The following is a 16645-nucleotide window of genomic DNA, read 5'->3' on the forward strand; positions in this document are numbered from 1 at the left end:
ATAATGAAACAGCAGACAATAACCATAGTTGCTACTGGTGAAAAGACCAGTCCTGTTGCCTTGCTTCTCCCTGCACTTACTTCTGGCCATATCTCATGATCAAGGGCACTTGTCAGACCCTTTGTTGAACAACAATCTATTAATTTCTTTTTGAATGAATTAACTCTTCTAACAGTTCAGTAGGTTGAGCTGGCTTGACAAGAGAATCCTGTGGCTGAAGCAAGAAAACAGCTCTTTTCAAAAGCAGCAAGACAGTACAGCAGACACGATCGACTGTTGAATTGTGTTAAAGGGGGAAAAAAAACACGTCCACGCTGTTTTGGTAGGCTGCTAGTGCTTTATAATTTGCTATACATTGCTCCAAATATCTCTTATCCTCGCTGTTTGCACAGCACCCAAATGCCAGTACCAAGTGCTATCTAGCCAGCTAAGAACCATAAAAGCCTGACTCCAACATGCTGCTTTTCAACCAAAAAAAAAAAAAATCATAACTCAATCTGTTTTCTAGTGTCTGAATATATGTTCTCTCAAGCCAACAGCTGAATACCTTTACCTAAACCCTACTTAAAATGGGAATGAAAGCTGCAGAGACGTGACAGAAACAGAAAGACATTACAATCCTGCTGAACAAAGAACCACTAGCTCATTTTACCAGGTACAGCCAAGAGCGGTCTCATTACTATTAGAATGTTTCTTCAGCACATCAGACATGATTAGAATCTGCCATCTAGATAAAGCCAGGACTAGCTTTATTCAATCATAGACAGCACTCACCCACAGAGTAGTTTAATACTGTGAAAGTATGTAATGTGAACTAGTTCTATTTCTACCGATTTTCTGCATTGCTGTGTAGCTTCTAAAAATTGTATTACCAGAAAACAGAAAACATTTTTTACTGTGTTCATATACAAATGGCTCTAACATCTTTTGATAATCACATCAAAATACTTTCTTATTCCATTTTAACAAAGATCAGAAGAATTCTTAGAACAATACTAGGCCTGCATGTGGGATACTTATTTGCACTATTAATTTTTGTATAACAATTTTCTTTAAATGCTAGCTACATTTTAGACACTTACTGAAGGTCAAAAGTCCTAAAGCCATTTAATTTCTAAATTTTACAAGTGAATTTTACAACAAATGTTTTTAAAACTTCATTAACTAAAACTTAACTAGAACTCAACAGCAAATTAATACATAGCAATCAATTTAAAATTCATGAACTGTTTGGTCAAAGTCAAAATGGAAGAGCAAGTAAACAATTACATCACCTTCTTTAGACTTTCTATCTCTGAAATTTATAGCCAGCTTTTAATGCATTACAAGTTACAATTCACACTTGCTTACAGACTATATATTCCCAGAGACTATATATTACAATCAGATCTTTTTTTATTTTAATGAGTTTAGGATATTTCCTTTACATCACTTGGCTAGAAGTTTAAGACCTGCATGTCCTATCCACCACTTAGTTTTCCCTCATGTTCTATATATGTCTCCAAGATGAGACACAACGCCACAGAGAAGTACCAAAGTTGGTTCTGATGTGGAAAACAAGCAAGCACAGTACCTCACCTATACCAAGATGGCCCTGATATCTTAGTATTTCTTCCTATTATGAATCGCCTCCAGCATGCAATTTACTTCACAGAAAATTCTTGCAAATTTTCATGTTTAACTCCCTAAGGTAGAACTGGAATGACAAAAAGTTGAAGTGTAAGTCAGGATGCCGAAGCCTCTCTTTACAAGGATGCTTACCATGGAAATATTTACAATCCAATTTGCAATGACATACATTTATAAATTCATGGATATTACAGGTGTAAACTACCCGAAGATTTTTTTTGCTTTCTCGTCAAAAGAAAAACAAGCAGCAAGAAAATGCTGAAACATACAACTTCCTGTAAAAATTGCCCCTCAAAAACGATGCTTCTATGAATTACAAATATGTTTAAATCTATACTCTCATTTTTCAGACACTGCTGCAGAAAATACTTCTATACAACAGACTAGCTATTTACAACACATTAACAGCATGAACTTTTAAAAAGCAATGTAACAGTAAATTTTCAAAGTAGAGTATGGGATTCTAATAAAAATGTACATAGCTGCATCAGGTTTGTTGTTTGTGAGAACCTCACTGTGAACAGAACACTACCAGCTTAATGAAATCAGTTACACTTAATAAATATCAGCTAACTGAAAAAATACCATTTATAGTGACTGATAAGGAAAACCTTAATAACTTTTTTAGTACAGGCATACAGGAAGAAGTTAATTTTCAACTTCAGACTACATTTTAAGATGAATGACAGTTTGTAAGGAGCAAGCTCAGAATGAACATTATTCTCACAGCATTACTTGTTATGAATATACTATGGCTCCCTAGACTGGAAAGAAATAAACCTTAATACAACTGAAACAAAAACTAGCACAGAAAAGCTTAAAATACAACACACAAAATGAATGCAATGCCATTCTTTCCAGCAGTTAGCATCCTGTAACACACAGACCTCCTGAAGAGTAGCACTATACACTATTCATAACTTTTTTTTTCTAAGCCACATTAAGTCACAAGGGTAGTGACAAAAAATGGTATGTTAATAAGACGATGAAGATTACTCTTAACCGCACTAGTTACAGCATTTATTTCTTTCCGCATCAAAAAATATAGGGGTCATAACTGGCTGTTACTGATTTATGCTGACAGAAATTGGGCTCAAACATTAAATAAAGATTAGTTAATATTTGCAGAAGACTTTGAACATACAAAATGCTATGTAAGTAGCAAGTATTAAGTCTTCCCACACACTCACTTTGGCATGCCTCCAAGCAGGGAAGTCCCACAGAAACGTTTCAACAGCAGTAAGGATAAAGTGAGAGGTTTCAGGCAACTGCAGCTATATTCACAACAGTCCTTCTAAGGAGCACCTGCCGAACTGGGGAGAATCAATGCCCACTAGCCATGCTTGCTGCCTTCTACAAGTTCAACACAAAAAAAACCCAGTCACTGCTGCTCCAACATGGCTCATACAAATGGTTACTGAACAACTCAAATCTCTATAATCCTCTATACAACGTTATATGATCTACAAAACTCAAAAGTTTTGTACATGCCTTTTTCTTGTTGTCCAGTATTTCTGAGCAGGCTACAACTTCACAAAGCAAAATCACAGCCTACAGGGTAGCTGTCAGTTTGATTATTCACATAGAAGCTTACTTTCAACAAATCATAGCTTCTGCCTAGAGCAGACCAGTTTCCCCAGATCTAAGTTCTAAAATGGTGAGGAATTAAACAATGAATCACTATGCAATAGTTTCTGGTCAACAGTAACACTCTTCCAGAATAACCAAAGAAAGTCAGTACCTTCTTAGCTAGTTGGAACAAACAAACAAAAATCAGAGTATTCCACGTTGCAAAAAACATGCTACAAGTTTATTTCCAGAAGCAGAAGGAAACAAAATGCTCTGTACTGAGCCAGAAGTGAGGCAGACAGGAGAGGCAGGCAATGTGTTCAGGCATTATTTGGTCCTCTTCTCAGTATCTCTGAAGGACAACATTAGTGGTTTATGAGATTTAAAAAGGGCATGTCTGATTTAATTATCAGATACTCCTGGAGATGAGACCTGTAGTCTCAGCATGCCTCCAGAAACTGAGAAGCTAGGAGGCAGTTGGGAGGGACAGAACTTAAAATCATTGCATAGGCCAGTCTGCATTCTGTAAAAAGGCCACAGACAGACCTCACGTATAGAACTGGCACTGTAGCTTCCATAAACCACGGAAAACTCGGGAGTGTAAAGGCTCATAATAAGATCTAACCACAACAGGCTGGTAAGCATCCAACTGAAGGAGGAGGTCTAGCAGGGTTTTGACAACAGTATCTGATTAACTATAGTAAGGCTGGAAGGAAATCCTGAGGGAGGAAACTCTTGGACAACCATTCCTAAATCTTCTCTTACTCCTTCCATCTCATTCCAGTTAACACCTGCACAACTTCTAACCAGCACGTAGACGGAAACCAAAGAAAAATGCACATCATCTTCCTGCCTGCATAAATGCATGCAAATCAACAGCAATCCTGAATTTCCTTGCAGAGCTCCAACTGATCTATGACAGATTGGAGTTTAAATGGGCAAAAGCCACAGGCACAAGGACATGGAGACAGGGTCACCCCATCGGTGGCTGCTAGCCACTGACCTGGCCCAGATACATTGTGAAGGCAAATCTTCAGTAGCTTGAAGTAACAAGTATGTTAGCAAGAAGACTATGAAAGAGGGAGGAAAGTCTGCACATGGAATTATCTTAACAACTTTCAGTTACCTAACCACCCAATTTTGTTCTTTCATATCAGTTAAGCAACTAGTATCTCCCCCAACTACCCTTACACTAAAATATAACTTTCCACTTTCAACAAATTGACAGCTTGATTTCTTTCCTCCATATCCCCCCACAAAAGGCTTTCATCATTTATTTTTTGATTCCTAACTGATCCAACACTTAAGACAATCATTAGCACCTTCCATATGACAGACAATGTACTTTAAGGTTTTACATAAAACACGTATTTACTCTCTACATAGTTAATAACTAAGCCAAACACATTCCACAACAGGAAAAAAAGTGAAGGTGATACAGCTGGATGCAGAGCGTATTTTTGAAATGGTTCTCATGAGTATCTATATGTTCTTATATTTTCCCGTCTTTCCCATCTTACTTGGTGTATAGTCCGTCATCCTGAAAATCGTATTTCATCATGTCGGATGCTTCATTCCTTATATACTGTCAAACAGTCCTTACTGTATAGCAACTGAAAAGCTTCAGTGAGTTTCTCAAATCCCCAAGCTACCAAAAACATGGACTCTATCTTGCATCCATAAAAACTGTTCCATTTTTTCCATACTTTTCTTCACTGGAGATAAAGACTAAATCTAGTTGCAGAATTATGCAAGAATGTGTAAATCCTCTCTGTAAACAAAACCTCCCTAACCAGTTTTGAATGCAAGGTACATTTCACACAGTTTATAGCCCCTTGGCACAAAAAGAAAGGAACTTGAGAATTCAGCTTTACTGTATTTGAGGGTGAATATGAAGAATCTTACTGCCTGAGCTAGAGTATGTGAAGAGAATGACCTATTGCATTTTCTTCTATCCACAGTGTTATTGAACTGCAAGTTTCTAAAAACACGTTTGACATTCCTGTATGATACTGATGTATACAACCTGTGCCTTGGCACCTTCGAAATTTTTTGCTTAGCAGCGACTACTGCTCTGAGGCACAAATACACCCTCTTCAAAGTACACAACTCTATTAACTTACATAAAATCATTGCACTGCTGAACAGAAATTGAGTAGTATAACTAGAAAGAGAATGCAATGCAGAGAGAGAAATAAAATGCCTAAAGGCTGATTTTTCTGATTATTTTTCAGCTGCTGAGACACAGGTCTTCTAATTTACAAAATCTGTTCTATTTCACAGTAGATAATAATATAGCACACACATTGCTACATCAGCAGTACTTTTTAATGCATAAATTTTTTTAAAATTAAGTGAATACCAATATAAGTGTGTAAGGTTTGAAAATGCAGCTTATCAAAAGTAACCTGAATGGAAGCTAACTTAATAAAACAACAGCAGTTTAGATATGGAATATTGAAGGCAAATATGTAATCCAGCAATACATGCAAAAAAACCTACAAACATTTTTCACGCTACCATTGAAGTATTTGTCTTTATAAACCATTTCCGTTTGGTAAATCAATATGCAAAAGCTAGTTTCACCTTTCTTTGGTCAACTGTTTATTAGCAAAGTAACAACAGACCTATACACCACAGATGCAAGAGAGATACTTGAGCAGCTTTCCTTTCTGGTTGCCATAGTTTCAAATGAACTGTAGATTTCTAGAAATAATACTTAGGAGTAGGAATAAAAATATCAGTACTTAAATATGAAAACTGCTAGAAAAATTGTTTTGATCGGTGTATAAATGACACTTAAGTGAATAGGTAAATGCTTAGGAAAGAAAGCTTTATTTTCAATAAACACAGTCGTGATGCCTGAACACGGACAGCGGGAGAAAAATAAATTCAGTAAATGCAAACAGAGGGAAAGCAGGCACCAAAAAGTCACTCTGTGGCCATTCATCCCTTTTCTTCTCTTTTTTGACAATTCCCAATAAAAAACATAGTCATCACTAAACCAGTTAATTAGCTTCCCAGGCCGCCATTATCGAGGAATACTTTCCAAACATACACTGGTAGGTGGAAGGGTATGTATGAGTCGCCAGAGGAATTTAAGGTGAAAAAGACCTCCCCTCCCTCCTCCCCTCCCTCCAAAAAAACCACCCAAAACATAACAGACACTTCCAACAAGAACAGTGTAATACATCGCCAGAGATTGTGGAAACTCCATCCCAAGATACTAACAACTTGATTTAACAAATTCCTGAGCAACCTGGTCTTACTGGGCAAGCTTTAAGCAGGAGGTTGGAACAGATCTCCAGAATGCCTTTTCCTCCTGTAACATTTGTGATCACAAATACAAATAATTGTGGCATCACCTCTAGGGAGCAACTGCCCATCCATAGCATAATGCTTCAGTTGAAGTATTTTGGATATAGTCTTAGGTAAATAAAGCAACAATTAAAAAAAAAAGTATGTATCAGTAGGTCGAATGTGAACTTTCCTTTTCCTCTTATCCCAAACTGTTACAAAAATAGCAACATTTTTAAAATACTTCTATAATTAAATTATGAGTACCACAATCTTTCTTTTTCAGCTATAATTAAACTGTAATATTTACCCCAAATCAAGATAAAACAGTTCATATTATATTTCCCATTTGTATGCCACAAGTATAGCACTGTCATGTGTCAACTGCAGCCACTGCAGTCATCCTCATTTTGATAAAACAAGTCTTTATCAAGTTTTCACAATTTCCTCCTTTGGAAAAACACATAATCAGCTCTCTGTTTCTAAGAAGATCAGAAGTGAAATGAAGAATATTGCTAGTGGTCAGCTTGTACCACCTTACTACTCTAAGTCAGTTGGCCACTACATCCGTAACTATAAAAAACAATTTTATTCCATGACTCACAGAATATAAAACCACCTTCAAATTAAAAACTAGAAACCTCCAACACCACACCAACTATAAAACTAAGTTCCTGATATTTACTACTTCAACTGTGGTTTTAGTAACTTCAGTTATCTATACAGTCAATTGCTCATAGTAAGATAATAAAAGCAAGGTATTAAAAAAACAATGAACCTTCAATATTTACATCCCTACTCCAAACTCTAATACTGAACTCTCCTTGCTGGAAGACCACACTGACAAATAATCTCAGCCAATTACATTACTTGGCTATTATCTGCTTACTAAGACTTGGTATTGTCCAAATTTTCAGAGTTGATCCTTCTTAAGGGATGAACTGGGAATTTTACCTAAAGCAATACCAAGTAATTGCATGAAAGACAGAAAAGTCTTATCTTGAATAGCTTACTTGTATTTGCAAACAAAGTAAAAGTCAATCTTTTTCTTTCCCCAGAGGAGATGCCACAACGAAGATATTTCATAAACCTTAGGCTGCAATCATACGTTAAGCAAAAAAAAATGCAGTTCAGCTATAACCAAGAACTGCAACATTACCTCCAAATCAAAAATATATATCTCTTTCTAAACAGATCACATGTATGAAACAATAGGAAAACAACTGCATTAAGAACTCTTTGCTATGGGACTACATATGCTGCATTACCTCAGCTTCCCAGAAAGCACCAACCTGACAAGCATGTAGACACTGAACAATGCCTGCCATGCAGTGGGAGTGGGGTACCACTGGGGAAGGGAGAAACATGGGAGATGCCTGCAGGGGAGGTCAGCTCACTCACTGGCCAGAAGTTACGCAGCAGTTCACCAAACCTTCACAGCAACCTGAAACCCATTTTGGAACGCAAGCCCAACTAAATAAAATATGCATTGCTGAAGTTTGTTGTTTCTTTTTTAAGTGGTCAGTAGTTTCTGAAATGTGTTGTGCATTCCGAAGTGTCAGTATACTTGATTTCTTTTCAATTATTTTGCTAACAGAAAACCCTGAAATTTGTACTCCAGCTATAATTCTTCTTATCAATCTAGACTACAGCAGATAGACTTACTACGTGGCAACATGCACCATTTCAGACCTTTTTGAAAATATAAGCAAAAGTCATTAGCTTGCCCTGGAACAATGGGAACAGATGCAAAAAAAATACTTTCCTCTTTAGAAGCCACACAGAAGCATTAATAAAAAACTGCTGTAGGAAACATATTCTTCCACTGACTTCTAGTGCCACACATTTCCTCACTCTAATCCAATCACTAACGTCTACTGAAATTAAAAAAACAATGCATAAAAGGTTGTGTAAAGACAGGACTAATAAAGCCATCAGAAAACAAAACACTGATCTAGCTAAAAAAAAAAACAAAACCAAACACACACTCATCTATAGATACTTGGGTTTGGGTAGGTATTGTGATTACCTTCTCAATCACAGATCACAATCTACCTTCCAATATATGCCAGTCTTCTTACATTGACTCATTCTTCTGATTCTATTCTTTTACAAAAATAAGCCCTCCAGCAGGGGAAGCTATAGGTAGTTACACAATCAAAAAGCATACAGAATAGACAACACTAAAGTACACACAACACTTTTCTGTCAAGATATCTGGATAAAGTAGTTACACAACGGCTAACTTAATTTCCCTCTGAAGCCACAATAATACAAGAAGTAACTAACTGCATACAAACACAGTCCTGTATGTCCTTCATTTCTGAGTGAAACTGGGATAACAAGTTTAAATACAGACATTGCCTAAGCTCCTCCATACAACTCTGTAGATGTTAAAGATTAGGAAAAACTGTCACATGAAAGCCAGGGGGATACCTTGTGGGATCAAATTTTCCCACATCCCAGTTTCCAAGACTGAGTGCCAGATCTCTCCTCAGATATGACCACCCGAGGAAAAATAGTTGAGATGAAGTAAACAAAGTGTCCCACCTTCCCTTCTTCTCTATCCAACACCTCACAGATCTGAGATTTCCTCAATAGTGCAACAGTTGAGATACAGAGTTACTAAAAAGACATAAAATATATTTTGAAATATTGCAATGGCTTAACCCATCAGGTTTAGGACTCTGGTCCAGTTTTAAGTGATCCCAGTCATCAAGACAAGTGGATAAAGAAAAAGAGCACATAGTTTTTGTATTGATACCTGAACAATGAACACTTTCAAGATAGAAGCCAGTCACAAGAGCCCTTCAAGCGCCCCAATTTGAGCAAGTTACTGCTAGCTCTACATTCTCCTGTGCTGACAGAAGTGACCAACACCTTCAGAAATTTCCCTTCATATTTACTCAAAAAAAAAAATCCCATTTCACCAGATTCTCGTAAACTCCAACATGAGAAAACTTACAGAAAATAAATTGAAATTAAAATAACATCAGGTTAAAAGTAGGTTTTCAATCTCCCAACTCCCCAAATGGAAGTTTTCACTATATTGCTCCTAAGTAAAAATCTATCCTTGTTAAAAGTCAGATCAGATTTCAAGCCTTACCCTTAAAGCACGAAGATACACAACTTCTTGGAAACAAGAGGTTTGGTTTTTTTTTTACTAACATAAAAAGTCAACAGAACTTACTGGACTAATCAACAAACGTGAAATGTGTTCACAGAATGGCAGGGGAGTTTAACTGGTTTACTCCAGAAAAGAATCTTTAAAAACAACAAAATGCCAGAACTTCAGTTATGCCAACATTAACACTGCAAAGGCTTCCTCAATGTCCTTTTCCAAAACAAAGACTATCTTCAGGGGCCACTCCCAAGCATGGCTTGCCCATCAAGGCCTTCCCCGACCTCAGCAGCACCCTCTGGGGTGCCAAAAAGCCAGCGCAATGGAGCAACCAGAGACCACAACACACTGCCACCCACTGAGAGAGAGACCCACACCTTGCTCCAGAAAGAGTCCAAACTTGAAGAGACTGCAGAAAATAACTTGGCATGCCATCAACTCCTTCCTGTTAAAAAGACTCAACATCTTAACCAGGACATTTACTCTGCCTGTTAGCCCCATTCAGGTCCGTATCTGTCCGTAAGGTAACAAGACAGAAGAGTCAAGAGGCAGGAAGAGGACAAGATCACATCAAACCATGGGACTTCCAGGGCCAGCAACAGAAGAGCTACTGGAACAGGAAGAATTCACATTTTTATTCATCCTTCAGCTTCAAAAATGGAGATGCTCTAAAACATTGGATGGCATTCAACATAAAATAATGCAATAAGACTGTCACCACTGTAGTTTCTGTGATGGACATGGAAGAGGGCCTTTTCAATTTCTCCATAGATTTGTTTATAAGCTTCCTATTTTCCAACTCAAACCTCTGATTCCTTGCTCACCCCAGTTTCCCGAAGACTGTTATTACTTCATTCCCTCATTCTTTGTCCATGGTCCTCATACAAGAAAGCTGAAGTTTTCAGCATGTGAATGTTTAAAATGATACTCAGAAAGTGAGCAGAGCTTATTTAAGAATATTAAGCTGATATGTTGATGGTTGCTATCAATCACTTCTTTCCATTACAAGACAATTACTAAAGCAGATGAAGCTCTTGGAAATTCTAGCATCCAGCTGACACGACATTCTACAACACATTTCTTTTCCAGTATGATCTCTAACTTCTACACACAAAAAAAAAAGGCCCACAAAAACAACAAAATCAAATCCATCACCCAAACTCAACAGTACCATTTTGGAAATTCAAACCTTGACTACTCTTCTCAGTTTTCAATTTGATCTGAGGATAAATGGTCACAATTGTAGACAGAGATGACAAGTTTAAAATCTCAACTCATTTAACAAAACACATCATAAGTAACCAGAAGAAACAGATGCTTAATTTTGGATAGCCCTTTGGTGAAAATAAGCAACCAAAGCGTTTAAGGTTTCTCTAAAACGTATGACCTATTTGCAGTGGCACACAAACTCCAGAAAACCTCGTTTCTCCTATAATATTTCCCTGCAGCAAAACAACCGTGACACTAACACTACAAATGAAAACAACAAATGAGGACTCTCAAATCATTCCAAATCTGAACGTGACCAAAACTGAGAGCAATGTAATTTTAAAAGTTCATAATGCTCTGATGTGTTAGCATTAGTTCATGACTGGAGTATGTCTAATACGTTGCTCCCACCACCTAGAGTACGCATGTCCACGCGGCTCCAGGTATTTTCTCCCAGGAGACCACAGGAGCATATCACATCTCATACTACAGGAACATTGTCTACATTACTTTTTCTAAAAAACAATTCAGTTGTTGATAGTTTCATTTTGTTTCCATATAACTTAAAGCCATTATTAATTCTACATATACTTCTTCCAACTGGACACTATTTCATTCCACACACTTATGCCTTTAAAGATCTGAACACGTAAAGCTGGAACGCAATATATTTATGGAATCTGAGTTTGATTAACAGCCAGTTAACTGCAGCTAATTGAATGCTCCTATTTTTAAAATTGAATGCTCTTCAAGAAGCACAATGTATCTTTAAACCAATTATTTTAATATGCTATGAAGTTACCATTTTTTTGTCACTTCATAGAACTCAATTTTTAAAAATACACTGAAACACCACAGCATCACTAATTTGAACCATCTTACTCAAACTCATAATTTCAGCTTTTAGTTGCAGAACATCAAGACTTTGTATCTAAAAGATCCATACGTACATTTCAAATAGTGTTCTTAAATACACGTTTAGCAAACCCTTAGATCGCTGACTCAGCATTATCTTCCTGAAACTTTAAACGGATGCAAAAGCTCTGAAAACGTAACTCAGGAGTACATAACTTGGGAGAAACTTGAGCACTAGGACGTTTCAAAGCAAAATTAAGTGTCCCACCTATCCCCCAGTTCTGTGTCTGTTGTTTTCTGTTTGTTTGAACTTAAACCCTGAGCTTAACACAGCAAATTTAAGATAAACAACAGTAACAGAAATTCACAGACCTCTGTCACAGGTTATATGAAATCTGTACACACTTGTAGACAACCAGTAAATTGTCTTTGGTTCTACTAAGAAAGACCCACAAAAGCACCACTGGTTACGGAGCAAGATCTATGTTAGATACAAGAATTCATACTTTTCTCCTCTATATAACTTTAAACTAAGAAAGCTTCAATCAATCAGAACGGTATGGGGATTCCACCCAATCCTGCTCCAGCACTGAAAGCAACGATAGAGGTTTATGCTAACAGCATGGCGGCTGCCTTCTCATGTCTTGTTTCAGTTTGTAATGAAACTCTTATCATGGTTATAAGGGAAGAACAACAGCATTACCCAGTGAACAGCCCTACACAAGATACGGGACATTGTGATTCTGCAACTGATTACTACCAAGATTTACCCACAAGATTAAGAGTTAGGGGTAATGAACAAGTAATAGCAAGAAGGCCGAAATTAATGTCTGTCCATTGCACAATCACTCATGGTATTTATTTACCTATACATTAGCAAGCAACCACATATGGATATTTTGCAAGTCCTGCTCAGTTCAATAACAGATAAAGACTCCAGGAATAATAACAATAAATACTAAAATAAATGCATTTAGGGAAAATAAGAGTATGAGAGCGTGAGGAGGAAAGTTGCTTCCAACAGCCCAGAGTACAAATGAGAAGTCATCAAACACAAGTTGAGACTGAACTGCTGAGAGCTAACAGTGAGACATATGCTTGGAGAACATCCTGCTATAGGAAATGCTAGGAACTCTAGTTTATGGTCATTTAAAATAGGATTGAACAAAACTGAGACAGCACAAGAATGGCTGTACAATGGCCGGGAGGGAAGCGATCCAAAAGGCGTTCTGCTCCCCTTCTCCTTCGACAAAACCCAACAGAATCAGGCAGCCGCGGAAGCAACCCACGCAGGGTGCCGGCCCAGGCGCCCCAGCCCCGCTTCCCGGACGGTCAACGAGGCCCCGGCAGAGGTGCGTGCCGCGGGGCGCGGGAGGAAGCCGCCGCCTCCCGCCCGGGCGCTGGCCAATGGGCGGCGGGCACAGGCAGGCGGGCGCGGCGAGGCCCCGGCGCGGCGGCAGAGCAGGCCCGGCGGGGCCGCCGTGACGCACTTCGGTAACCCGACTCCCCGCCCCCGGCACGATCGGCCGCGCTGACATGGCCCCTCCTCGCCCCGCCGAGGGAGGCGGCAGCGGGGCGCAGTGCGGCCTCGGCTGCGCCGGGTCAGCCCCGGGCACTCCGGCTGCGGCCGGCCGGGACGCGGGCTCCTCCCGGGGGACGCGGGGGAAAGCGCGGGGTCACGGCGGCGGAGGAGGCGCCCAACGAGCCCGGACACGCCAGGGTGTGGCTGCGGGGAGCACGCAGGGAGGGAGCTCTTGGCCAGCACGGGCGGGCGGGAGCGCTGCTACCCGCGCTGCCAAAAGTAATTAAAAGGAGAAAAAAATAACCCAAAAACCCAAACAGACCAAACCACCCGCGGTAACCAACAGTGGACTCGGCAACTTCGTGTTAACTCCGAACACCACATCCCGCGGGAAGACAACAGCACGACCCGAGCAATAAATAAAAGAGCAGCGGGAGAAGGAGCTGAGCTCTTGCCCTTCGCACCTTCTCGGGCCTTAAAAGTAACAAAATAATTTAAAAAATCGCGGTCGGCCGGTGCCGGCTTTCCCCGGGACAGACGGGTTACACAACGCCAGCAGCGGCGGAGGCAGGGCGGCGGGGAGGGGAGCGGGGCAGCCCCCCCGGCCCGCACGAACGGGCACCGGGGATGCGGGCGGGCAGGGCGAGGGGAGCTGCCGAAAAACAGGGCGGCCCAACCCAGCCATCTGCCGCCGCTCCCTCCTCACCCCCCCGAGTCCCTCTCTCTCCACGGTAACAACTGTATATATTTTTTAACCCGTGCAGAGAAAATACGCGCCCAGAGAAACACCAGGAAAGCTCTCGCTTCCTACCTGGGCAGGGTTCAGCTCAGTTCAGTGCGTGCCGAGGAGGAGGGGACAGAGGAGCACTATCTAAAACAAAAGTGGCGCCAAAACCCCCCAGTAAGGAGCATTCTTCCTCCTCCTCCTCCCCCCCCCCTCCCCCACCAGAGCCGGCCGGAGCCCAGCGGGGTTCCCGCAACACGCGGCTCCCGGCATCGGGCGGCCCCGGCACAAGTTGGCAAGCGCCCTTTCTTCACAGAAAAAAATAAAGGAAGCCGAACGGAAACTGCCACAACTCTTCCTCTTAGCGGGCAGCCGCCGAGAAGCTCGCTCAGTCACTCGGAGGGGAAAACTCGCCCCACAAAGGCCTTCCTCGAGCTGGGGGGGGAGGGGGGGGTCGCCAGCTCTTTCGGAGGAGGAAGCGAAGGGAGGCGGGGGGGGCTCAGTCCCCACGTCCTCAGTTGGGCCACGGGAACTCGCTCTCGCCAGCCCTTCAACCCGGTCAACTGGGGAAGAGGGGACCGGAGTTGGCCCAGCTCGGCCGAGCCAGAGAAGAGAAAACCCGCTCTCTCGGCACTTCCCTGCGTGGGGAAGGCGCCGGGAGCGGGCTGGGACGAAGAGCTCAGCTGCTGGGCGGCGAGAAGGAGGGGGAGCGCTGTCAGAGGTGGGAGCCCCCTCTCCCCGGCCTCTTCTGACGCTCCGGCCCGGGGCACGGGCAGCCGCCCCACCATTTTCTCCTGCGCGCCGCGCGGCCCAGCGCTCACCCCCTCCCTCCCCCCCTCCGAGCGCGGCCCGCTCCGTCCGCAGCGGCTCCGACCCTCTCCCCACCCCCCGAGCGGCCCGGCTCGCCCGCACACACACACCCCACACACACAATGCCCAAGTCCTCCATCTTGCCAGCGGCCCCTACTCGGCTCGGGAGAAGGGGGGAGGAGGAGGAGGAGGAGAAGGTGGTTCTCCATTTTAGCTCGCCGAGCGCTGGGCCCAGCCTGCCCGCGGCCGGCTACGGGGAGGAGGAACGGGGCTCCGGGCGGGCAGCGGGGGCCGCTTTCGGCGGCCTCTCGCTCTCTCACTCGCGCTCCCGCTCGCGTCCCCCCTCCCCGCCGAGGCGCGCTGGGAAGGGGGGGGTGGGGAAGCGGGGGGCTGGAGTGTTTTCGCGGCTCGGCCCCGCCGTCCTCCATCTTGGCTGCGCGGAGTCCCTGTGGCCAGCCGGCCTAGCGCCCCGCGCCGTGTTCGCGGGCCCGGGGACGGCGGACCCCGTCCCGGCCTCTCTCCGCAGCCACGCACCGCGATCCCGTGTCCCCCCTCCAAACTTCCAGAAGCTTCGCCGCCATTTTCTAACTTACCTTGCCCAGTGTCGGCGTAGGCAGCGAGGAGGCCCAGGCGCGTAGCTCCGCTCCTATATCCGCGGCCCGGCCGCCGGTTGCGCGCCCGGCCCGGCCCGGCGGCTCGGCGGCGGAGGGGGGGGTTCGGGGAGGGCGCGGGGCGCGAGCAGGTTATTTAATTTGGCGGCGGCGCTGGGGATTGTTTGGGGTGTTCGCTGCTCGGCGGCTCGCGAGCGAATGGAGGCCGCAGGCGCCACCTGGCGGCCACCGAGCGGCGCCCGCTCTCCTGGGCGTGGGGCGACACCTGCCGGCCGGCCGCGGCGGAACCGCCGCCGAGCGGGGTAAACAAGGTGCCGCGCATGCGCGCTCCGGCCGCGCCCCCGCCCCCGCCTGCTGGCGCGCGAGGCTCGGTGCCGGGGCAGCGCGGGGCGGGGCCGGGCCCGGGGCGGGGCAGGGCCCGGGGGCCGCGGCCGGCGCTGGCGGGAGGGCGGCGTGGGCCCGGCCTCGGACACCTCGGTGGCGGCCGGCGGAAGAGGCGCAGCTGCTGGCTTCATTCTCGGGGCAAGGATCGGGTATCCGAAGCACGAGGACAGCCTAAAAAGGAGAGCTTCGGCACAGCGCTGCCCCGCCGGGCCCGGCGTCCTGACCCTTTGCAGCACAGAAGCCATGGGGAAATAACGATTCCGCTGAAACAAAGTTCCGTCACTCCAGAATGAATCCATTAGCCACTGGCAGATTGCCCTCGCTACCTCGTGCCGTTAACCGCAGGCTCAGAGGAGCAGGGCCAGGACAGGTGAGGCGGGCGCTGTGGGGCTCTCAGCTCTCCGGCCAGTGTCCTCACCCCGGCCACGCCACCGCTGCCTGTGCAAAACCGACCTGTCTTCATTCGTTTTGCTTTCAGGAGGCAACATCGTGTGCGAAGGAGCCCCTGGTTTCAAAGATGAATTTACACTTGCCCAGATGGATGCAGGGTGCCTTACTTTGAGAGAAGTACAAGCTTGTGTGGCAATACCAACAGAAGCAAAGTTTGCTGGCACTGATGGTATTTCGTGTCGTTAGGAGCATTTTCCTGAAACATTTCCCATCTCTAAGCGTGTTGACAGTTTAAACTGGCATTTGCTCATAGAATCAGTGCAACTCTTTTTCTCCTCCTTGCATGGAGATTCATAGTGGTCAACTACAGGCATTATGGAATACGTAAAGCAACAGAAAAATTATGATTATTCATTTTCTAAACACACAAATAGTTTCTTCTACATTTTTTCTCTGTATTGTGTAATGCTAAGCACATTACTCATGCTGAATAGTTGCACATAAGCTTATAGTTAGATTAGTCA

At 43.7% G+C, this 16645-nt stretch overlaps 1 protein-coding gene across 4 annotated transcripts in view; it reads right to left on the bottom strand.

Moving 5' to 3' along the window:
- The window catches only part of STAG2 (STAG2 cohesin complex component), a 78446-nt gene extending 62895 nt beyond the window's left edge, over nt 1–15551 (bottom strand). For 3 of the 4 annotated variants that reach the window (XM_062007021.1, XM_062007018.1, XM_062007020.1), the window contains exon 1: nt 15330–15551. The gene's annotated coding sequence lies outside the window, so the exon portion shown is untranslated. Of the gene's footprint in view, nt 1–14013; nt 14104–15329 lie in introns of those variants that run through there. The other variant, XM_062007019.1, reaches the window with a different exon arrangement.
- Nucleotides 15552–16645: the final 1094 nt, after the last annotated feature.

This window comes from Colius striatus, chromosome 13 (assembly GCF_028858725.1).
Source record: "Colius striatus isolate bColStr4 chromosome 13, bColStr4.1.hap1, whole genome shotgun sequence".
Lineage (NCBI taxonomy): Eukaryota > Metazoa > Chordata > Aves > Coliiformes > Coliidae > Colius > Colius striatus.